Source organism: Squalius cephalus (assembly GCF_949319135.1).
Source record: "Squalius cephalus genome assembly, chromosome: 6".
In the NCBI taxonomy this organism is placed as follows: domain Eukaryota; kingdom Metazoa; phylum Chordata; class Actinopteri; order Cypriniformes; family Leuciscidae; genus Squalius; species Squalius cephalus.
The window spans coordinates 43408796-43433780 of NC_137127.1; the positions used below are offsets into that span (position 1 = coordinate 43408796).

Here is a 24985-nt window from a genome sequence, read left to right on the forward strand (position 1 = left end):
CTACTTGTTACTCATTCTCAGAAAATAACAACTTAATCATACAGTACACAAACGCTTTTGGATCGTCAGAGCTCAAAATGTGCTATAGTGCGATGCCCCCTGAGGAAATCAAATCATCAAAATGTCACTTGTTTATGACTGACTCATAGAATTGCATAGATTCTCCAGTGGGGCACGAACCACAGGGTACATCACAACAAAACCCTCCTTCCCCTGTGATATGCTAGCTAGCGGATGCAGAGCTTACATGGTAGGCTAATTGTAGCACAGCAGTCCAGACTCTATTTTCAGCCTCTCTAGTGAGGAGCCAAAGCTTCTCCAGCCTGAATATAGCAGCAGTGATTCCCATCAAGGGGCCGTTGCTGTCTTGAAACTAGCTGGTCTTGAAAAGCACTCAGAATAGAGCAGAAATATGAGGTTCTCGTCTCCAGAGAGCACAGTTAACTGTGCCACAGGCCTTCAGAGGGAAGCAGTTGAATAAGCGAGATCTGGAAACAGGTGCTCTGTGTTTGGAACATGTTTCAGCTCAGAGAGGTGGACACAGATGTTGAGAGCTGGTTCGGCACTGTAAGTTCTTCACTGAACTTTAATCATAGATCTGCAGAGTTGGAATAGATATGTATCAAGAAGAATTCTCATCTTAAAAGTGTTCAGAGAGTAAGTCAAATATGTGTTGTTTTCTGGGCTGGTTTTCTGGTTATTTAATGCTAAAATAGATAATATTTGTATAAGATAATATATCATATTGCTGTGTCACCGCAGGGTTAAGAAGAAATAATAACTGTCACATTTAAAGTATATCTGCACCATAGCAGTTAGCTGCTGACATCATTGTTTTTAACGATCTGTATTGGATAGATGAAATTGCGTATTTATCAGCTGCTATTTATTATTTTTTATATATGTATAAGTTAGTTTAGTTTATTAGTTTACTATATTTCATTGCTCTTTGTATGTACGTTGATCAATGTTTTAATGACCAATCATGTTATTCATCATATACACTGAAAAAAATTATTCATTGAATTTAGTAAAAAATGTTATCGTAATTGGTTGCACACAATTGATTTTAGCTACATTTAAACAAATGCATTAAGTTGAACTTAATCAATTTTAGTTCAAATTAATGCATTTGTTTAAATGAAGCTAAAATCAATTGTGTGCAGCCACTTACGATAAAAAAATTGATTAAATTGAATGATTAAATGTTTTTTCTCTCAACAATGCAGTGCAACTTATTGTCAAGTGCAGCTTATTTTCGTGAATATACGCTATCTTGACTTATTTATAAAACTGAAAAATAATAACGAGTTTGGTTCGGAATTAATTTTGTCCGTCAGGATTTGATAGGAGGGGGAAAGATACCGTCATACAGTCATATCACACAGCTATGATACTCTGTTATTACCTAAAATATTTGTACCCACCGGAAGCTTGTTCCCGTGATTAGACGACAGGCATGCTCGTGTGTGTTCTGTGATGGCGCATTTGTGACTTTGCACACTCGGTGGCACTGGGGTCAGTTGGCAATGATTCATTTGCAGTCACTAAGATAGAACGGAACATCTGTGACTCACAGCACGGCACTAATAACTCACGTCACAGTGCATGTGTTACGGAGAGAGTATTTTGAGGGGTTGACTGCATTGTCTGATTGTGTTTGGGATGATAATCTTGCATAGCATACTGTGACAAATGGGGCAAATGTATTTCCTGAATGACAGATTTTGCACCATCATGAGCCAAGCTGGACTGTGGGAGCCATGCATGCACAATGTTCAGATTTGTCCTAGATTAACTGTTCACCTCTTTTCTTTTCTCTCAGTGTTCATGTCCTCATGAGAATTCCAGCTCATCCTTCTCTCAGTTACCTTGACAGTTCGCTCTCTTTCTGTTTTGCCCCCTTCTCTCTTCCCCTCGCTGGCTGTGTCTTCTCACAGTATGGGTGGTTTGGAGCTAGTCTGTCTCTGGGCGGGTTTGTTTGCGTATTGGGGTCTGTTCTCCCCTCTGGTCCTGAAAGACCTTTTCACAGAAATGCACTATGATGCTCCACATCCGCAGTGCTGAATGAGAAATGGCTTGTTTGCATCGTGAACTCTCATGTGTTTGATATTTCGAGTGCTCTCATATCATCATATTTTCAATTATTTTATTATTTTATCTTTTTTCTCTGTGGTCCATTTATACTGTACAGTAATAAGGTTTTACACGAATATTTTCCACCTTCTCTTTTTGGCTATTGAAATGATAAAGGCGGTTGTTTACTACTGTACCATTAAGACGTCTATGTAAATGCTCATTTTTCAAGTGAATAAGTAAAACAAAAGAATAAAAAGCTTTTCACTAATGACTATACTGCTAGTGTGTGAACTGTGACATTTAAAGCAGCAGACAGAGAAAATATAAGTACATTTTATGCTTTTAAGAGCCCCCCAAAATAAATGAATCCCATCGACAAAGGAAAGTGCACTCTTAAGTTCAACTAATTGCATTTAATATAATCTTAAAGCATAATAATTGTAAATAACATGCAATTAAAGGGTTAGTTCACCCAAAAATGAAAATTCTGTGAGTTATTACTCACCCTCATGTTGTTCCAATCCCGTAAGACTTCCGTTCATCTTCGGAACTCAAATTAAGATATTTTTGATTAAATCTGAGAGCTGGCTCACTCCTCCATTGGCTTCTATGTTATTGAAACTTGCCGGCCCAGAAAGTTAGTAAAGACATCGTTAAAATCCAAGTGACTACAGTGGCTCAACCATAAGTTTATCAAGCGACGAGAATACTTTTTGTGCGCAAAAACAAACAAAAATAAAGACTTTATTCAACTATTAATTTTCTTCTGTGTGGGCCTGAGTGAGTTCACGTAGTGTAACAGCGCAGCGCTTCTGGGTTGTACGTCAGAACGTAGGCTCACTATTGGCCAGCATCACACGCATGACATCGGCCAATAGTGAGCCTACGTTCTGACGTACAACCCAGAAGTTGAATGTGCTGGGGAGGAGTGAGACGGCTCTCAGATTGAATCAAAAATATCTTAATTTGTGTTCCGAAGATTAACGAAAGTCTTACGGGGATGGAACAACATGAGGGTGAGTAATTACTGACAGAATTTTCATTTTTGGGCGAACTAATCCTTTAATTGTCGGAAAACTTTACATTCAATGCCCACTTAAAGTTCACTCAAAAATTAAAATAAAAATTCTGTCATCATTTACTCATCCTCAAGTTGTTCCAAACCTCTGAGTTCTGTTTAACACAAAAGAAGATAATTTGAAGAATGTGGATAGCCAAACAGTTTCTGGTCCCCATCGATTTACATAGTTTTTTTTTCTTCTATACCATGGAAGTCAATAGGAGCATCAACTGTTCTAACAACATTCTTCAAAATGTCTTCCTTTATGTTTAACAGAAGAAAGAACTTCATTCAGGTTTAGAACAACTTAAAAATGACAGAATTTTCATTTTTGGATGAACCATCCATTTACAGTAAGTGTATTAAAGCTCAAAGAGTCAAGAAAAGCTTTTCAACTAAAAACGTAAAACTTTTTATGCCATTAGTTTACATGACAACAGCGTTTTTGGTGGGCTGAAAATGCAAACCTTACCTTACCAAACAATACCGTTATCGTCTCTGTGTAAACTACAAAAACGCGGATTTGTAAAAACTATGGTGTCATGCGCATGCTTATGTATTACGTGTTTTATCTATAGGCATGTAGTGTTTCTTTACAAAGTGACATCGCCATCTACTGGCCATCTACTGGATCATTTTGACAACGTTGTCGTCTGTACGCGAAAAAAAGGGATAAACTTTTAGTGCATCGTTGTCGTGTAAACGTACCCTCAGAGATCCTCATCTTATCTTGGGTTTGGAAGGAAACCTGTGATTGAATTATTATTTTTTTGGAAGGGTGTTTAGACATATAGTCATTGATAATCTCATTGTTGTTGATTTTTGCTTTGTTGTCTACTGTGTGACAAAGGAATTGGCCTCAGAGAGATCATAATCAAATACAGTTTTCCCTCTGAATCTTAGATTTATTTTACCAGTAAAGGGCAATTTAGAAGCATTAGTTGCATATATTTTTAACAATCAGTGGCATGAATAAAAAGAAGAAACACAGCAAGTTGTGAACAACATGAATTATTCAAATGTAGTGTAATTTGCCATAATAAAATCAAAAACAGTGTGCAACAGAGATTCAGAATAAAATAATGAGCCTTTAGAACAAAGGCCTCTCTTTGTGTTTTGGACACCCCTGAACAAAGCTAAATGCTGTCTAACCCTTTACAAAGACTGTACACGCAAACAATAACAGCTGCAGAGGAAAATGAAATATAAAAACAGAACATAAACACTACTTACTGAACTGAATGCTCAAACACGTTTTTCAGTTGCACGAACAGTCCAACAACACCTACGTTGTCATGTTTGGCACATAGTAGACCTTATTTTGCAGATTTGATTACAGGTAAAATAAAAATAGATAAGATAGTTCAGTCTGATGGGACTGTTGTCCCCCCAGTAAACCAATACCACGGTATTTAAGATTCTATGCTGATTGTATCTATGATTTAAACTTTAAAGTCTGTTTTGATAAACTGAAACATGAGCGAGCTGTTCCAGCAGCTTAAATATCATGAATTATTTGGACAAAAACACAATATACACGATGCCTATTGAAACCTGAAGTTGTTGGAGTGCAGCGTTTCTGAGCGTTTCAGTGGAACGAAAGGATTTCTTAATCTCATATATTATTTACTTATTGATTTATGCATGGCCTGGCACATTCAGAAGTGGTTTACTGTAGTCACGCCAGTGATGGCTGGTGCTTATCAAGTGGGGGAGCCCAGATGTCACTTATGAATGGCAAAATTGCATTTACAGTTAGGTCCATATATATTTGGACACAGGCACAATTTTCATACTTTCTTTCTCGGTATGCCACCAGAATAAAATTAAAATGAAACAATCAAGATGAATTTGAAGTGCAGACTTTCAGATTTAATTCAAGGGGTTGAACAAAAAGTAAACGTTTTAGGAACTACAACCATTTTTATACACAGTCCCCCCATTTTCAGGGGCTCAAATGTGATTGGACAAATTAATATAATCATAAATAAAATGTTTTTGATATTAATATTTAATATTTTTTTGAGAATCCTTTGCAGGCAATGACTGCCTGAATTATGGAACCCATGGACATCACCGAAGACTGGGTTTCCTTCTTTGTGATGCTTTGCCAGGCCTTACCTGCAGCTGTCTTCAGTTGTTGTTTGTTCGTGGGTCTTTCTTTAGTTTTGCCTTCAGCAATTGAAATGCATGCTCGATCGGGTTGAGATCAGGTGATTGACTCGGTCATTGCAGAATAATCCACTTCTTTTCCTTGGAAAACTCCTGGGTTGCTTTTGCAGTGTTTTGGATCATTGTCCATCTGTACCGTGAAGCGCCGTCCAATCAACTTTGCTGCATTCGGCTTAATCTGGGCAGACAGTATATTCCTCAGAATCCATCCGGCTGCTTCTGTCTTCTGTCACATCATCAATAAACACCAGTGATGCAGTGTCACTGGAAGCCATGCATGAATGGTTTGCACCTTGTGGTGAACCCCCTGTATTTGCTCTCGTGAAGTCTTCTCTTGATTGTAGACTTTGACAATGACACGCCGACCTGGAGAGTCTCCTTCACTTGGCTGGGGCATGTTGTGAATGGGGATTTCTTTACCATGGAGAGGATCCTGCGATCATCTACCACTGTTGTCTTCAGGACGTCCAGGCCTTTTTATGTTGCTGAGCTCACCAATGTATTCTTTTTTTCTCAGAATGTACCAAACTGTTGATTTGGCCACTCCTAATGTTCCTGCTCTCTCTCGGATGGATTTGCTTTGTTTTTGAAGCCTAATGATGGCCTGTTAGACTTGCATGGAGAGCTCCTTTGAACGCATGATGAAGGTTCACAGCAATAGATTCAAAATGCAAATACCGCACTTTGAATGAACTCCAGACCTTTTACCTGCTTAATTGGGGGGTAGCTACTATCAAGAGCTGTAATTCCTAAACCCTTCTTTCAATTTGGATGTAAATACCCTCAAATTAAACCCGAGAGTGTGCACTTTCAGTCAATATTCATTATATAACTGTAGCTTGAATATGTTTTGGTAAAAACCTGAAAAAAATTCATATATATATATATGGACCTAACTATATATATATATATATATTTTTTTTTTTTGTTGTTGTTGTTGTTGTTGCTTGCAATGTTGCTCCTAAAGCATACGCTTCTCAAACTCTGAAAAGTGAAATTTATTAATACAAATATTTGTCCAAGCGCAGAACTGTATTAAAAAAAAAAAAAAAAATACAGATTACAATATGCAAGAAATAAGATTATGGACACAGAAATGTTACGACACACTGTCTAATTGCATGTCCAAGGACTTTCCTGGATATTAATTGTATATTAATAATATATTATAATTATATAATAATAATATAAGTAATTGATTATATTCATTTATATATATATATATACATATATATATATATATATATATATATATATATATATATATATATATATATATATATATATATATATATATATATATATAATTTATTTATACATTAATAAATAATGTAATATATTTACATATTACATAATTTATTTATATGCAGTATATACTGTTCAAAAGTTTAGGTTAGGAAGATTTTATTATTTTTTTTATTGATCAAAAGTGAAGTTTATGCTCCAACATATTTCTAATTTAGTTGCTGTACTTTTGAACTTTCAATTCATCAGAGAATCCAGAAAAAAATGCATCATGGCTTTCACAAAAATATGAAGCAGCACAACTGTTTTTGATTTTGATGATAATGAGAAATGTTTCTTGAGCTGCAAATCATCATATTAGAATGATTTATGAAAGATCATGTGACACTGAAGACTGGAGTAATGATGCTGAAAATTCAGCTTTGGTCACAGGAATAAATTACATTACTAAATATATTGAAATATAGAAAATATTTATTTGCAATTGTAATAATATGTGACAATATCATTGTTTTTACAGTATGTTTAATAAAATTTGTAATCAAATACAGTCTTGATGAGCATAAAAGTCTTTTTTCCAAAATATTAGAGAATTGTAGCTTTTGATGGGCATGCTAAGCCACATTTAACTGTTATTAAAAATGATTGCACGCGAGCAACACTTGCAATGTGTCATGACAGAATATATTAAAAATATGGCAGCAAGGATCTATTTTTGTCAAGAAATAGTACCAGCTTATATAAATGACCATCCAGAGTTTCACTCCCTGGAGCCTCAGGTGTCTGAGCAAGTCTTGACAGATGGATTTATGGGTTTCACACTTTCACCGGTGGACTTTGTGTCACCCAGCGTACGGAGCTGAGTTAAGGGTCAGAGGCGTGCAGACCTGACTGCACAAGTGTGAAGAGAAATTCCCTGACACATGCCATGTCAGCTCCTCTGAGCACGTCCCAGTCACAGGGTTAAAAACAGACCGACCACAGGGAACTACCATAGCAGTAATTGAAGACCACCTACATAGGGTTGTATAGAAGCTGAGAGTTGCTGTGGTTATTCAAAAGGTCAGGTTGTGCGGTGAAGGTAAATCTGTTAGATCTGCTATAATTTGAAACCTTATAAAGTTGTTGTGTTCACTGTCAGATATGTGACAGTAGGGGAACTCTCCAGTCTGTCTGTGGCCATTCTGTGAATGTGATGTAGAGCGTGTGTTTGCAAGATCATTTCAGCTGGGAGAGATTGGATCCCTTCACAAATAGCAATGTTTTATTGCTTGTCTACTATATATTTTATACTGTGACATCAAAACTGGGTTCCTGCTGTCAAAGAGGAGCCATGGCAACCCGCCACAGATACAGTGTCATAGACTGGGGGTGTGGTTTAGCTTGGGCGGAAACAAATCCTGATTACTATAGTTACACATCTATCTATAAATTACAGAAACGTCGGTCTATCTGTCTGTATGTCTGTCTGTATGTCTGTTATTCGCATATCTCTCGAACCGTTAGTCCGATGGATTTCAAACTTGACAGGTGTCTTGCTACGGGCACGAGTAAGTGCAGTGCCAAGTTTGACGTTGTTTGGATTAGAAATGCAAAAGATATCGTTAAAAATACCAGTAAAAGAAGCACTTAGAAGGTTGTGGTTTAAAAATAAACATTCTGACAAACACTCTGTCAGCTAAACATTAAGTCAGCTACACTGTTTACTTCTGAATATTATATTTTATTCACGACCATCATTTGTAGTAACCTATTCACAAACTGTTTGCTCAAGCGTAGTGTTTTTTCGGAGTTCACTGTGTAGCCTGCTCCCTGAATCGTCTGGCTTATTCATTTGTGGATGTTAACTGAATCTGTAAGTCAGCTACACTGTTTATTTCTGAATATTATATTTTATTCTGCTGCGCTTAACGCTATCGCTACTGTGTAATAGTAGCCTATGCTATTCACCAACTAAACATATCCTATTCAATGCGTTTACAGTCTCTTTCACGGCCATCATTTGTAGTAGCCTAACACAACTTTTGCTGTGTAATTGTAACAATGAGCACTCAAATACACCGAATCAACAATTACTAAAAACACATACAAAAATTGATTTCGCACGGGCACTTTGCACTAGTTTATTTAAATAAGAGAAAAAAACCCAACATGGGCTCATTGGAAAAACGTTTCTGTGGCAACATTTTTGCAAAACGCAAAACACTAGAGGCAGTAAAACAGCAAGCACTTTTAATCATTTTCACACACAATTATGATTAAAGCGGCAGATTGTGGATTAATAAAGACTTGTTTTCACGCGGCTCCTTTCACAATTATGTAATGACCTCAGAACATTTTTTACCATAGTGTATGATTTATAAACTAATATATTTTGGATTTTGCATGCATCACTTAACCAGCTCCATATGTTCGGTTTTACTGACTTAAAAATCTCGGGTACGAATCCCATGAAAGATGAGTCACGATATAAGAGCTCAAAGTTAAAAAAAACAAGCTAAAATGCCATGATTACGTTTTTATGTCGCATTTGCTTTTGTCAGCACTATCGGGTAGGTTTAGGGCAGGGTATAGTGTAGGTGTATGTTATTTTAAAACGTAATGGAGCATTAATCTTTTAGCGCCACTCACTGGACATTTCAATTCAGAACTGCACTGATACGTACAAACTGCGACTTTAATAAAACGTTGCCATTTTCACGTTCATCTGTTCCGGAAAAAAAAAAAAACTTGCTTTTAGCGCCACTCACTGATCATTTCACTTTGAAACTGTCACGAAATGTGCATTAAGCAACGTATTTTGCATTTCACAAAAATGTTGCCACAGGTACGTTTTTAGACTGAGCCTGTGCTGGAATTTTCTTTTTGCTGCTTTAAAATTCTAAGTACAATCAGCTTGTCTGTGTAAGTCATTTCAACTTAAATTACATAAAATTGACTTAAAAATTTGTTGAATCTTGTATAACTTATAAAAAAGTTAAAAAGTGCTTGGTTGAAGTAGTCAAAAAACATATGTTGTCATAACTTATTGATCATATCATTTTTTTACAGTTTATGGAAGCTTGTTTCTGCCATGAAAAAAAATTAAAAAGGTAATTGCGACTTTTTATCTCATAATTTTTCTCGCAATTGTGATATATAAACTAGCATTTGCGAGTTACAAAGTCACAGTTGCGATATACTGTATAAACTCGCAATTATGTGAAAAAGTCAGACTTTTTTTCTTAGAATTGTGAGATTTATACGCACGATTGCCAGCTATAAAGTCAGAATCGCAGGATACAAACTCGCAATTGCAAGAAAAAGTCAGTTGCGACCTTTTTTTCTCAGAATCGTGAGATATAAATTCGCAATTGCGAGTTATAAAGTCAGAAATGCAAGAGATAAACATTTGTGAGAAAAAAGTCAGAATTGTAAGATAAAAAGTCAAAATACCTTCTATTTTTTATTCTGTGGCGCAAGTTTCTATACATTTCTATGGGGGAAATGAATACACTGACAAAAAAATTGGTGTAGTTTTTACTTTGAAAAATTTTTCACTGTGTTTTTTTGAAATTGTGTACTCCAGTAATTGTTTTGGATGGATTTATTTACTGTTTATTTTACTGCAATACAATTTGCAAAATAAACATCAAAGGTAGCAGAAATAAGAATAACATCTGAACATGATTTTTAAATGACCCTCAATGAAGTAAGATGCCTTTTGTCCTCATTAATGGTGTACTTTCAGCATACTGGACCATGCTAACCTTCTAAACTTTGACCTCTTGGACTGTAACTATGGAAACGAGTCAAAGCGCACAGCACCAGTTCATAGGTGGCTTTGGTCTGACATCTTTACAGAAAGCGATAGCCAGAGGCATGTTTGAGCTTGGAATGTCATTATCTTTAATGAGACTCACAAATGTGTTGCTCTTTTCTTAAAGGCTATTTAGTTTAATTGTGTTTACTCTTGGTATTGGCCATATAGTGGGTCAGAGTAAACAATCCATTGTTCACTCATAATTCACAGCTCAGTTAAGAACTGGAAAATGTTATAATGTAATATGTAGTGTGGAAAATAAGGAATATTGTGTGGAAAAAGCCATTTATAGGCTATTATATGGAACAGAAATGCAATACTTCAAAGGAATTTTCCTGGAATGTCAACTGTATCATAGAATACAGTATCATCTGCTGCCTGCTGTGACTGATTATGATCTTCAATTTGACCCATCTAATTTCAGAGAAAAGCAATATCACATGAAATTTCATATTCGGGTGGACTTTGTCACTTAAAATTGCACAGTAAACTGTTTTGGTGTTATGTCTTGGAATTGAGCTATATTTATCTTCTGGATATCAGAGTGTTGGGGACACGCATACAGAAACAAAATGAAAACACAATTAAGGCTTATAGGGGAATGATATGATACAAAAATGCAAGATAAATCTGGAATTTGTAAAAGTGTGGAGCATATTTTGTCATCTGAATCTATTTTAAGTTACACTTATATTTTTATTAATTGAAAACATATTGAAACTACTATATATATATATAGGGCTGTCAAGCGATTAACATTTTTAATCTAATTAATTATATTAATTAATCGGCATATCAAATTTGGCAGAGAAATTACCCCAAAAGATTATACAAATTATTATTGTGTTAAATGAGAAAGGCATCAAATAAACATTACAAAAAGTAGCTTTAGAAGGAACTTTTTTTTTTTTTTTTTTTCTTTTTTTAAGGAAATATAAATATATTTCATTCAACATAGAATTTATTACACACAAACTTTTAGTCAACTACGGCCATATATTTTTTCAGATCTTGCATCTGCATCATATTATATTATATTATATTATATTATATTATATTATATTATATTATATTATCAGTAAATAGTTAAATATTAAACAAAATATTAAATAAAATATTACTTTCTCTTTACATGCAGTGACAATTAAAGTGAGCCGTTTGTACACAGATTTTTCTAAAAAGCATAGGCTCTCTACACTAATGTGCATCTGCAAGTACGTAAGATGGCATGACGGCTAAATGTGTGTGTATACCTTACATTTAGATGGCAGGCAACTTCCCGTAATCACAGTTATTCTCCAGTCTGTACTGATACTGTTTCACCATGACTTTCTTTGAAGTCAGTCCACTCTCCATAATGTTGTTTACACAAAATGGCCCCATGTCATCGACGGTTGTCATGGGAACACCACATTCGGCCCTGAGGCTTTGTATTATGAAGACGAAGGACAAGAGTACACTATGTGTCATTAGGCTTGTCTCTTACATAAATGGATTATGCTCTGAATAAAACTAAATATTGATTACATTCACTTCACAACAAGAAAGCCAATCATAAAACATGAAGAAAATCATCATACTGCGAGCTAATAATGTTTTCACGCTGTTCATTTTGGAATTGATTTTGGTGGCGTCGGTTTTCGGGTTGTCCTCAGATGAGACTGAGCTCTGACTGAATCTTTTGAAAGCGTTTATTGTGAGACTGCATGTGTCTTACCTGAAATCCATCAGGCACACAGGCAGTGATGCTCATTAAAGATGACAGCTATGTGTTTCTCTATTCTTGGTTGTCTTTTTCAGAGCCCACCACAAAAAAAAACCCCAAAAAAACCCCGGATACGTCGGAGACGTCAATCAAAATGACACACCGCAACAGAAATATTAATCTAATCCTCAAAAGAATTCAGCATTTCTTGAAAGTTTTGCTGAGGCTATAGACTCCATCATACTGAAGAAAGAGGACACTTAATTTCTTTTGTAGTTGTTTTTTGACATAACATTATGCACCGGCAATTCAACTGTGCAAAGCATATGCCCATTTATTTTAAGCAACGACAGTAAATTTACAAGGACAGTTCCTGAACATTTGACAGGTACAATTTTTTTTCCAGACAGGCAATTGATCAAAAATGTTATTATAGACTACATTTTTTTTAGAAAAGAAAAACAACAAATGAAATCTCATCGTCACAGATGAGGCTGTATTGAAGCGAACGACAAAGGAGTAGCAACAAAAAAAGTCTTTATTATAAAAATATTTATTATTGTTAGAATCCAGATCGCAGGAGATTTGGATCTAGCAACTAGAATTCAACCACATTAACATTGACAATAACGGACAAATGAACTAGGGAAACTCAGGGCTTAGATACACAAACGTAATCAAAAGAGAAACAGAACAGGTGTGTGGAATTAGGAACTATGGAAACTAATTAACAAACAGGCAAACAGAGTGAAAACCAAACTGAAACTAAACCGCTGTCGTCTGTACGGGAAAAACAAACGGAAAAACTTTTCCGTTTTTAGCACATCATTGTCATGTAAATGTACCCTAAAACTATATAAAACATTTCTAATAATTTAATTGAAAAAAGCTAAAAGTTGAACAACTTAAACTAAATGAAAATTAGAAATGTTGCCTTGGCAATAAACTGAAATAAGTTTAAGTTGAATCACTAAAATTATTAACTGGAATTAAACGAAAACTAAAGTAAAACTGAACTAAACATTTAAAATAAGCCTTAATAGCAATGTAGATAGATAGATAGATAGATAGATAGATAGATAGATAGATAGATAGATAGATAGATAGATAGATAGATAGATAGATAGATAGATAGATAGACAGATAGATAGATAGATGAGTGAGTCAGTAGCAGAGACTTTTATATTGAAAGGGACTGAAACAAGGTTGTAAACAATAAGACTCAACTTACAAATGCATTGACTAGCATTGACAGCGCGTCATGAGAAATCCCCTTTTAAAAGGACAAAGACAAAGATATCGCTTTCCTCAGTGGACATTCAATTTTGTGAATGAATATAAGATTGACCTGAAGAATATCAGCTAGAGGCAGGTAACGCACTTGGTTAGTCGATCTCTCTCTCTCTACATAATAGCTTGTTTGCATATGACGTCACGTCACTGCATTGCCATGGCGTGAAATGCAGATGGAGGGCAGGAAGTAATGTGCTACATTTAGGAAGCACTATAACAAACTCAAAATGCCTATGTTTTGCGTCGTTTATGGTTGCTCAAATTGATCAAACCGAGAAACCACGAGGAGTTTTTATTGTGTACCAAAAGTTGTTGTTCATAAGGGGGAAAAATGCAAGAAATTTACCGAAAAACGCTGGAAAAAATGGCTTGCAAACCTAAGCCTGTGGTCAAGAGGAGCCGAATCGGAAAATGCCCGTGTGTGCTGTATCAAAGTCCTTGTCTCTGGCTGTATTCACATGAGCGTCAGTTTGGTTTGAAATGTGCTGGGTACAATGACGCATTATTATTTTTTTCTCTTTCGCGCTGGTCATGTTTTGAAAGACTATGTCCTGTAGCTTACTAATGTAAATAAATAAAAATGTATACAAAAATGTGATGATGTCCGACTCGTTTTATGAAGAAGAAAGCCTTACGTTTTCAAAAAGCATTAGACATATGACCCACTATTCTGCTTCATAAGTAGGCCTACCATGTTGACAATATGACATGACGTGGTTTAATGTTACAATGATTACCAAATTTCTCTCTCATATTGCTCCTCATAACCACTGAAAACCGGTCAAAAAAATCGAACCAAAAGTCAAATTATTATGGACGTTATCTGACATTAAAGGGGGGGTACAATGGTGTTTCATGTATTCAGAGTTGTTTACACTGTTAAAGAGATGGATTCTCATGCTAAACATGGGCAAAGTTTAAAAAAAATATTTTGGACGAATAACGGAGAATTTCTGTGCCGAAAATCTTACTTCCGGGTTGGTGCAAGTTTCGGCTGGGTTTTTTTCGATCGTGGATCTAATGACGTAGATCAGAGTGGAACTCCTTATATGAGCATTTCTCTCGGAAAAGCTCGCCCGCGCACACGTCGACCAGAGGAGAGCGAGACCGCGCACATCAACGCGCTTCAACAGGAAATCATCGGCGCCAGCGCTGCATAGGATTTGTTCAAGAATGTCTCCAAAAAAGTGTGTATTTGGATGTGAGGGAAAGCTTACCGTGTTCAGCTTTCCAAAGAACCCAGTGTTACAGGAACAGTGGATGCAGTTTGTTTTTCCGGGGCAGCAACGGAGTGTAGGAAGTGCGGTTATGTGTTCTGGTCGTTTCAGTGACGAATGTTTTATTAACAAGGCCTCGACGCTGGATTTGCAAATCGTTTGCTATTAAAACGTGGAGCGGTCCCAGTGATAAAAGACCCCAGTCATGTAAGTACAACTGGATCAGATTTCTGTCTTTTGCTGGAAATCAGCGCTACCGCTTGACTCTATAGCTCCGCCTCCAGGACCTCGGCTTTTCCCGGAGAGAATCGGAAAGCTGTTTTTTCTTTTAAAATTATAATAAAACTAAACACTTTTTGGAGATATTAAGGATGCACTACTACTCTATAGGTACTCAAGATTAACATGAGATTAGGTGAAACTGTGCATGTTATGTACCCTTTAAGCGTTTCTGCTTCACATTTTCAGCAGGGCAGCAGAGCGGCTGTGGGTTGACTCCCCACGGTTCTCATGGGCTTTATATATAAGTCCTGAAAAAGCTTTATGGTTTAATGTAGCCTACCTAAACAACGATCACCAAATTTCTCTCTCATATTGCTCCTCATAACCACTGAAAACTGTAAAAAAAAAATCTAACCCAAAGTCCAATTATTATGGACGTTAAGTTAAAATTGGTACAAAATGACTCGTGACTAAATCTGGTGGGTACGCGTCCCCACCGAAATCGACGCCTATGAGTATTCACTTCGTCAAAGGTGAGTTAATACAACTTATGTGGCTATGTTTCTGTAACGTACCAGTTTCCGAACTTTGTAAAGTCAAAGTAATTGTTTCTTCCTTTCTTTGAGTTTGTAAGTTACCCCTGTAACTGAAGACAAACGTAATGTTACAGGCAAATCTTTCAATTCAGTTGAAAAATCGCTCCTTCATTACGTAAGGATCACGTCCAACATATGTTTAAATTTTTTGTTATATCTTTCTCTTGTAATAGCGTCTAAAGTAGTACGTTCCGACTTTCCTCCATCTCGTCCATTCCGCTCTTCACTTCCTGCCCTCCATCTGAATTTCGCGCGTCATCACAATCACGTGACTGCAAACTACCTATACAATAAGATTCACTGAAGCGACTCAGTGTTCATTCGTTATAGTTCTAAAGTGACGTTTTAGAATTATTAAGGGAGGCTTAGGCTCAACTGTTAAACTGTACACTGGAGATTTGAATCTGTGGCGGGAGGAAGTAGTTCCGCACAAAAGAGGACTTTTCAAGGCACTCGGTTATTGTTTCTTATTTATTTACACGCTTGTGCTGTCGAACTGTTGTATGAGCTCAATATCACATTCGTAGCCATGCGATATTGCTCTATGTTGATTATACCTACGGCCGAATCACAGCCATTGATATCGCATGACTACTCGTGATATTGCTTATTTATTTTATAGCTCTTTTATGCTTTTTGCATGCCAACAATTGTCCCAGCATATTTCATTTCTTCTAAGGAATTTTTAAGAGAACCATCTGAGGCAAAGTTGATACTTCACTTGATAGCTCTATTCTGTCCTCTAAGTCTCCTGAGGTATGAATGATCAGCTGAAGAGGCTAGTTTTGGCTGCAGCCGACCAATTCTGTGTTTTTAAGGTGATGTTTGTAATCTCTCACGGTAGACATGTTGATCCTAAGTGGCACATTGTGCTGATGAGGGTCACAATGTCTCCAATTTGCAATCAAAGTGAACTCTTGAGCTGCCATTAAGTGTGTTGCGCACAATCAGGGAGCTACTAGTCCTCGAATGTCTGCTAGCGTGAAAGGTGACTGTTCGGACTTCATTTGTCCCCTGGTCGCAATTTGTTTTACATCCACTTGCAGTTCTTGTTGTGAGAAAAACAAACGAACTAAATGTCACTTATGAGTCAGCCGCTGCATAAACAATGTGATATGTTTCGCCACGTGATATGGGAACTAGCAAACATGGAACAGGACATCCAGAGTGAGCTTTGAGTGGAGGAAATGAGGGCTAAATTACAGGATGTAATTATACACACTCATGTGATCACACTAGAGAACTTTGTTGCTCAGTGCAGTGGTTGCACTTTCATTGCTCAAGATGAATAATGGAGTTTTCAGTTCCGCTTAGGAGAAATAAAAACCATGAATATTAAAACTCGGATCATTTGGTCTTGGAAGAATTTGATGAGACATATTTGAGTTATTGGTATCTCTGACTTTTAATTGCAGATTTCGGTGTCTTGACAAATCTGAGCACAGTTTGAGACACAGTTAAGGTCTATTCTGAAATGGAGACGTGTGAGATACTAGGGCCTTTGGTAACACTTTACAATAAGGTTCATTAGTTAACATTAGTCAACTACATTAATTAGCATGAATGAGTAATGAACTGCACCTTTACAGCATTTATTAATCTTTGTTAATGTTAATTTCAACATTTACTAATACATTATTAAAATCTTGTTAACATTAGTTAATGCACTGTGAACTAACAAATAATGAATGACTGTATTTTTATAACGTTCACAAAGATGAACAAATACAGTAACAAATGTATTGCTCATGGTTAGTTCATGTTAGTTAATACATTAGCTAATGTAAACTAATGAACCTTATTGCAAAGTGTCACCGGGCCTTTTACTTTTGAGATTTAGAAGACTCTTCATTTATTCTCATTGCTGTCGACGCAAGGTGAAGCTATCTGAAAGGGATGTCCAGATACTAACAAGGATTGTATCCAAAAAATATAAAACCACAGTTGCCCAACTCACTGTAGAATTAAATGCCCACCTCGCCTATAGTGTTTCCACCAAAACTGTTGGTCAGGAGCTCGACAGCGTCAGTATTCATGGTCGGGCTGCTACAGCCAAACCTTTGGTCAATCGTGCCAATGCCAAATGTCAGTTTTATTGATGCCAACAGTACGAATCTTGGGCTGTGGACAATGTGAAACATGAATTGCTCTCTGATGTGTCCACCTTCACTGTCAAAGAAACGCCAAAGAAACTTAACACTCAGACTGTTGCGTTCCCAGAAACAGACTGTGCTTGATGGGCGCCACTGCCAAGGACTACCAATCCATTCTGGAGGACCATGTGCACCTAATGGTTCAAACATTGAACACCCTGAAGCTGGAGCTGTGTATCAGCATGATAATGCACCAATACACACAGAAAGACTTGTGATAGGATGGTTTGATGAACATGAAAGTGAAGTTGCACATCTCCCATGGCCTGCACAGTCACCAGATCTAAATCTGTTTGAGACACATTTTGGAGGCGTGAGTCAGAGAGCGTTTTCCTCCACCAGTATCACATAGTGATATTGGCCGCAACAGGAGGCCCTACACCATACTAATTAATTACTGTGGTCTAAAACCAGGTGTTTCAGTTTCATTGTGCAACCCCTGTATATCGCCAAGATTATTATAGTAGCCAGTATTTGTTTTTGTTTTTTAATTTTTGTGTGGCCGATACGTTTCTTAAGCCTGACTATTATTTTGGCAGCACTGTGAACCTTCATGCCTGAACGCAGATGCACAGGAGTTTAATGTCTTTGTTTAGCAGTTCTAACTAATCATTTAGACAGAATTGTTAAACAGTAAACAAAATATAATAATATAAAAAATACAAAATTACTACTAAATACACATTTTCTCTGCAGAAAAATCTGGGAATCAGGAGACATCAGCTAAAATAATTTGCTTTCCGTTTAATCTAATTGCTGCCTAGATAAACCATTGCCACACTAAAGATAAATCGTTTGTGATCTTTTCTGATGGACACACAAGGAATGCACCGTGTATATTTGAACGTCTCCATCTCTTCCTCTATATGTGTGAACGATACTCAGACTGTCTCAGGGAATGACATACTGTCATGTCACATTTCATGCTCCGTTAGTGCCGCTGCAAGCATCTTCGAGGAGGAGCGAGATCCATGATTGAGATCAGATATATAACGAGAGACTGTAGACTGTCAGGGTTCGTGATAGATTTGTGTCTGAATGCAAGCTGCAATGATGTTTTACTTTTGAATTCAGGCCTAACACACCTTTATAGATTGAAATGCGAGAAAAGTAATATAAACTGCAGTTTAGAAAGTAAGACACACATTTATATTTAATTACGGTTATATTTCTTTCTTGCCACTGGTTTGATTGACGTTGCTGATTTATGCACAAGAAACTTAAGTATATAATCACATTTGCATCCAAATGAAACCGTATTGCAGTTTCTCACAATGAGGAATTTGCTACATTTTCATCACTGCTCCTCAATTATTCATTTTCACTGTTTCAGACTGCATTTGATCTTGTTTTTCAGAGCAGTTCACTAATTTAACTTCGAGAGGCATGTCAGAGCTCCGAGTTATCAACTATGGGAGAAAAAAAAACGTAATGTAACCCACTTTGGCTGGCATCCGCTGCGGAGAGACAGGTTAAATAGCGTCTTTTAACTCAGCAGGCTTAAGAAATTATGTGCATTCTCAAGCGCTTCTTCAGCAAATGTTGTCTGAGTCATCCATTTGACTGTCTTGCTTTAAAAAATACAGCCTGATATACTTTAAGGGAAGGGACTGCTGGGAGAATCGTCACTGACCCTAGAAACAAACTAATTTTCAGACATTCTACTGTCATTTCATGCTGAATTATTTGTGTGCAACCAGACTATCAAGTGTCTGTCCATGCACGCACACACACACACACACACACACACACACACACACACACACACAGCTGCACATATTTAAGTGAGATTGCATAACCCTATTTTGCCGCTCAAGCAGATATTATTTCCCCCCTCTGCTGTTGTTCCTGTCCCCAATTTAATGATAGAGGGAAAGTGTTGGGATCAATTTAATTTAATGCTTTTGCCACAGATATTTCTTAAAGCAACAGTGCTTCACTTTTTCGTCACCTCATACCCCTGGGGGTTTTTCCTCCGCTGAATTATTCAATCAGTGAGCAGAGAAGCATGGGTAGCAATAAGTCGTTAAAAGAGACGTCCACTCTCCTCTGTCGTTTTCTACCTGAATGAGTGCTTCACTTTCTGTGTTAGGACTCGCTCAAGCAAATGGACTGTTTCTTCTCACTGATCTGACCCTGTACACTCCCTTCTGCAGTTCCTCACAGCTAGTACACTTCAGTGACCGTTGGGCACGACCTCCTCGCTCCCCGCAGAACTGCAGTGCAGACAAAGCACTTTCGATTAAAGTGAAGTGCTACGCCCAAGGAAACCCTTTGAATTTGGCCTCAGGAGTGGAGAAAGTATCTGAAAGTACATCTCAGTGCTCAAAAACGGATCCAAAAAGTTTTAACTCTGAGAGGAGGACTTGTTTAAAGGAATAGTTCTCCCATAAGCTGTTATATTGTCTGTGGAATTCAAAAGGAGAATCAATGAAGAATGACATCAAGGACATCAATCCTGGTGTATCTGTGCACCATTTTTGACACATAAACATGAATGAGATATCATTGCAAGAATATGACTTGACCTCTTCTATGATGACCTCTTTTAGAATAGCAAAAAGAAAAAAAAAAGTTATATATAGTTGTAATCTAAATTATTCAACCCCAAATCAGGTTTATTGGTAAACTTTACAGATTTTCAGCTGTTTGGCATTAACAAATCAAACACAAGTAATTGAAATAGCTCAACACAACAAATGTTTAAAGTGGTTTCCCCAAATTCAAAGTTTTTAAGATCCGGACAATCACATATATTCAAGGTGTGAGGAATCATGTGACACTGAAGACTGAAGTAATGATGCTCAAAATTCAGCTTTGCGTCACAAGAATAATTTTTGAGTTTCACAGATGCGTGAAGGTTTGTAAAAAAACATTCTCATTTTGTGTTCCACAAAAGAAACATTAAAGACAGCATAAGGTTTGGATGAGGGCAAGTACATTTGGGTGAACTGTCCCTTTAAAAGAGTTTGTCTGACAGCAAATTTATGCTTGATGGCAGTGTGCAGCCATGCACTGTGCACCTCCTACGGATACTTCTCCAAGACAGTAGAAATGATTTATTACACAACAACTGCAAATGCAAGAGGACTCAAGGCGGTGGAGGATGCCGGTACAATAAGGCCAAGTAGTGCTGTGAGTTTAGAAAACACAGGGGAAATAACCAGTCTCAAGAGAACTTAGGCACATTGAAGTAGTTTTAGTAGGTCAAATGTCAGCAGATAGCTCATGTGTGCACAAACACTTACACATTTATTGACCAATGAGCACTTGCCACTGATACCATGAGAGGACTAAAGAGCACAACTGGTATTAAATCCGTCCCTGGTAAACCAAGAACATTCCCCTCAGCCTTGTGAAATAAGAAAGATATTTTCAGTTGGCAAGTTTTAGGTTGCTAAGTGACAACTTGCTTATGTGTTTGCAGGTAAAAACACTCTCTCAAATGGAAAACTCACAGCGGGACTGGCAGTCCTGGAGTTACAAGCTGACTCATTCCTTTTATTCCTCTGTTGCTGTGCTGTGGACACTATCTGATCTATAAGAGGTGATGGAGTTGACCTTCTCATGCATTTCTATTAACTTCCTCTCCTCGCTATAGAGGAATCAGTCTATCGCCCAGGTGATATGTTTTTACACATTTCCAATGTGGAGGTTGGCAGTGTCCAAGAATGCTTTTGGGTTTTTTTCCTGTGAGAAGTTGTTTGTTCACTTCAGTCTAGTTATGTGTACATGCATGGTAAGTTGTAAGTAGTCAAATGTTAGTTCCCTATCCAGAACATCTTCACCCAAGCAGTATAATTATTACCAGGAAAATATGTTTTACTTTTTAATGTCGTGTTTACACTTGACTCAAAATCTGTTATGGCTGAATGATTATTCTCGTGCACAGTTGGCAAAACAAGACATTATGTCTGTGTAGATTAATAATGAAGGATGAAAATAAAGAGAAACCTGGGACTAAATTGATGAAATAACAATGTGGCGTCTCATGTTTCAATAAATGTTTACTATTTATTTACCATAGTTCTAAACCTGTATTATTTTCTTTCTTCTATGGAACCCAAAAGAAGATCTTTTAAAGAACAATCTTGGGTTGCTCTTTATTTTACTGTATGTGTACGTGTACTTACAGTGTACTTGTGTAATATAAGGTAACTAAATAGGTTAAGGTTAGGTTTAGGAGTAGTACCTAGTTATTACCCAGTTATTGTAATTAATGTTATAAGTACAACCCCAAATCAGAAAAAGTTGGGACACTGTACAAATTGTGAGTAAAAAAGGAATGGAATAATTTACAAATCTCATAAACTTATATTTTATTCACAATGAATATAGATAACATATCAAATGTTGAAAGTGAGACATTTTGAAATGTCATGCCAAATATTGGCTCATTTTGGATTTCATGAGCTACACATTCCAGAAAAGTTGGGACAGGTAGCAATAAGAGGCCGGAAAAGTTAAATGTACATATAAGGAACAGCTGGAGGACCAATTTGCAACTTATTAGGTCAATTGGCAACATGATTGGGTATAAAAAGAGCCTCTCAGAGTGGCAGTGTCTCTCAGAAGTCAAGATGGGCAGAGGATCACCAATTCCCCCAATGCTGCGGCGAAAAATAGTGGAGCAATATCAGAAAGGAGTTTCTCAGAGAAAAATTGCAAAGAGTTTGAAGTTATCATCATCTACAGTGCATAATATCATCCAAAGATTCAGAGAATCTGGAACAATCTCTGTGCGTAAAGGTCAAGGCCGGAAAACCATACTGGATACCCGTGATCTTCGGGCCCTTAGACGGCACTGCATCACATACAGGAATGCTACTGTAATGGAAATCACAACATGGGCTCAGGAATACTTCCAGAAAACATTGTCGGAACACAATCCACCGTGCCATTCGTCGTTGCCAGCTAAAACTCTATGGGTCAAAAAAGAAGCCATATCTATCTAAACAGGATCCAGAAGCGCAGGCATTTTCTCTAGGCCAAGGCTCATTTAAAATGGACTGTGGCAAAGTGGAAAACTGTTCTGTGGTCAGACGAATCAAAATTTGAAGTTCTTTTTGGAAAACTGGGACGCCATGTCATCTAGACCAGTGGTTCCCAATCCTGGTCCTGGGGACCCACAGCTCTGCACAGTTTGTATGTCTCCCTCATTTAACACACCTGATTCAGATCATCATCTCGTTAGGAAAGAGCTCTATGAACTGAACTGGGTGTGTAAGATAAAGGAGACATATAAAATGTGCAGAGCTGTGGGTCCCCAGGACCAGGATTGGGAACCACTGATCTAGACTAAAGAGGACAAGGACAACCCAAGTTGTTATCAGCGCTCAGTTCAGAAGCCTGCATCTCTGATGGTATGGGGTTGCATGAGTGCGTGTAGCATGGGCAGCTTACACATCTGGAAAGGCACCATCAATGCTGAAAGGTATATCCAAGTTCTAGAACAACATATGCTCCCATCCAGACGTCGTCTCTTTCAGGGAAGACCTTGCATTTTCCAACATGACAATGCCAGACCATATACTGCATCAATTACAATATCATGGCTATATAGAAGAAGGATCCGGGTACTGAAATGGCCAGCCTGCAGTCCAGATCTTTCACCCATAGAAAACATTTGGTGCATCATAAAGAGGAAGATGCAACAAAGAAGACCTAAGACAGTTGAGCACTAGAAGCCTGTAAGAATGGGGACAACATTCCTATTCCTAAACTTGAGCGACTTGTCTCCTCAGTCCCCAGACGTTTGCAGACTCTTATAAAAAGAAGAGGGGATGCCACACAGTGGTAAACATGGCCTTGTCCCAACTTTTTTGAGATGCGTTGATGCCATGAAATTTAAAATCAACTTATTTTTCCCTTAAAATGATACATTTTCTCAGTTTAAACATTTGATATGTCATCTATGTTGTATTTTGAATGAAATATTGAAATTTGAAACTTCCACATCATTGCATTCTGTTTTTACTCACAATTTGCACAGTGTCCCAACTTTTTCTGATTTGGGGTTGTACATTGTATGTATAGGGGGAACAGGAGTGTAAAATAAAGTGCTATGTTTCCATCTAAAGTAGCAATTTTACCGTATGCACAAAATTGGAATATTGCATAAAACGTTTGCAAATAAAGCACCATTTCTATCAAATGAGTCGAAGAGAACAAAACCATCACTTCCAGATAAACTGGCTATAAATATCAATATAAGAAAAATCGAAGTTAATCCAGTAGGAGAAGCCACTGTATATATTAATTTTTATATTTAGCCTATAACCGGGGTATTCAATTAAAGTCTCTAAATTTCCTTCCCAGCGGAGGTCCGGACAATTCTTATTTGGAACAGTTATACATTTCCATTGAGGCAGCCGTAGTAAACTTAGTAACTTTGTAAAAGTATAAGTGGATGGAAATATAGTTATTGACTTGCATTGTATGGACAAAAAAACACTCAATCTTTTTTTTTTGGTATTTCACAGAAGAAAGCAAGCCGTATAGGGGTGTGTTTCCCATACAAAGATGTAACTCACTGATTACTTACCGTAATTTAGAAGACTGAAACCAGTGTCATATTGACCTGCTTGATTTGTGTTTTTTTTTTTCCATAAACCCCTTTGGGAAGTCCGCTAGTCAAGAATGTGCAAAATAAGCATTCTTCATGTTTAACATCAGTTAGTCAGTATACCCTTCCTTCAGTGCCCAACAGTTTTCATAGTGAAGATTTGATCAGTTAACTCTTCCCTGAGTTCTTAACTTCACTATTGTGATTTGTGAATGGTTTCACAGTACAATTGTTGTCTGTTAACCCTTCTCTGAGTGCTTGAGTTCACTATTCACCAAATACAATGAAAGATATAGAATTAACTGAATGTTATTGTGCCCAAGAGCATGATCTATTTAAGTCCCGTTGTCATTTAACAAGAAACTATGCTTCTAACCACAGCTCGAAAGCTGTAGTTTCAATCATGTAAGTTTGCAATGCTGTTTGCGAATGTTAGTTGGAACTATGGTTATGGAAACGCCAAATCGTTGAACTGTTGTTAATGACGGAACGTGTGACCATAGTTGGCCAACGATGCTTTCGGGAAACGCAGCCCAGGTTTGGAATGACATGAGTGTGAGTAAATGATTTTTGAGTGAACTGTCCCTTTAAGTACTTGAACCCAGTTAAAGTAAATAATTGAAACCACTGGGATTTAATAGAGAAATCATGTTGGGATCCCCTACACAACAGCCTCAGATGATAAGAGATGATATTTGAAATGACTGTGCCCTAATGGAAACATATGTGGGATGTGAATGAAGATTGAACGGTATTGAACAGTTCCTCTTTAAACTCATCAGAACATGAGGTTTGTCCTCTATTGTATGATTTCTGCTCACCGTCCACGGATTTGAGCTGCAGCTGCGGCAGACTTTTACAACGGCCAAATCCGCT

At 37.2% G+C, this 24985-nt stretch overlaps 1 protein-coding gene across 5 annotated transcripts in view; it reads left to right on the forward strand.

Moving 5' to 3' along the window:
• Positions 1–331: 331 nt before the first annotated feature.
• large2 (LARGE xylosyl- and glucuronyltransferase 2) overlaps positions 332–24985 on the forward strand; it is a 112154-nt gene continuing 87500 nt past the window's right edge. The window contains exons 1-2 of one of the 5 annotated variants that reach the window (XM_079874383.1): positions 362–657; positions 20972–21091. The gene's annotated coding sequence lies outside the window, so the exon portion shown is untranslated. Of the gene's footprint in view, positions 658–20971; positions 21092–24985 lie in introns of all 5 variants that reach the window. The other 4 variants (XM_079874393.1, XM_079874382.1, XM_079874385.1 and 1 more) reach the window with 4 other exon arrangements.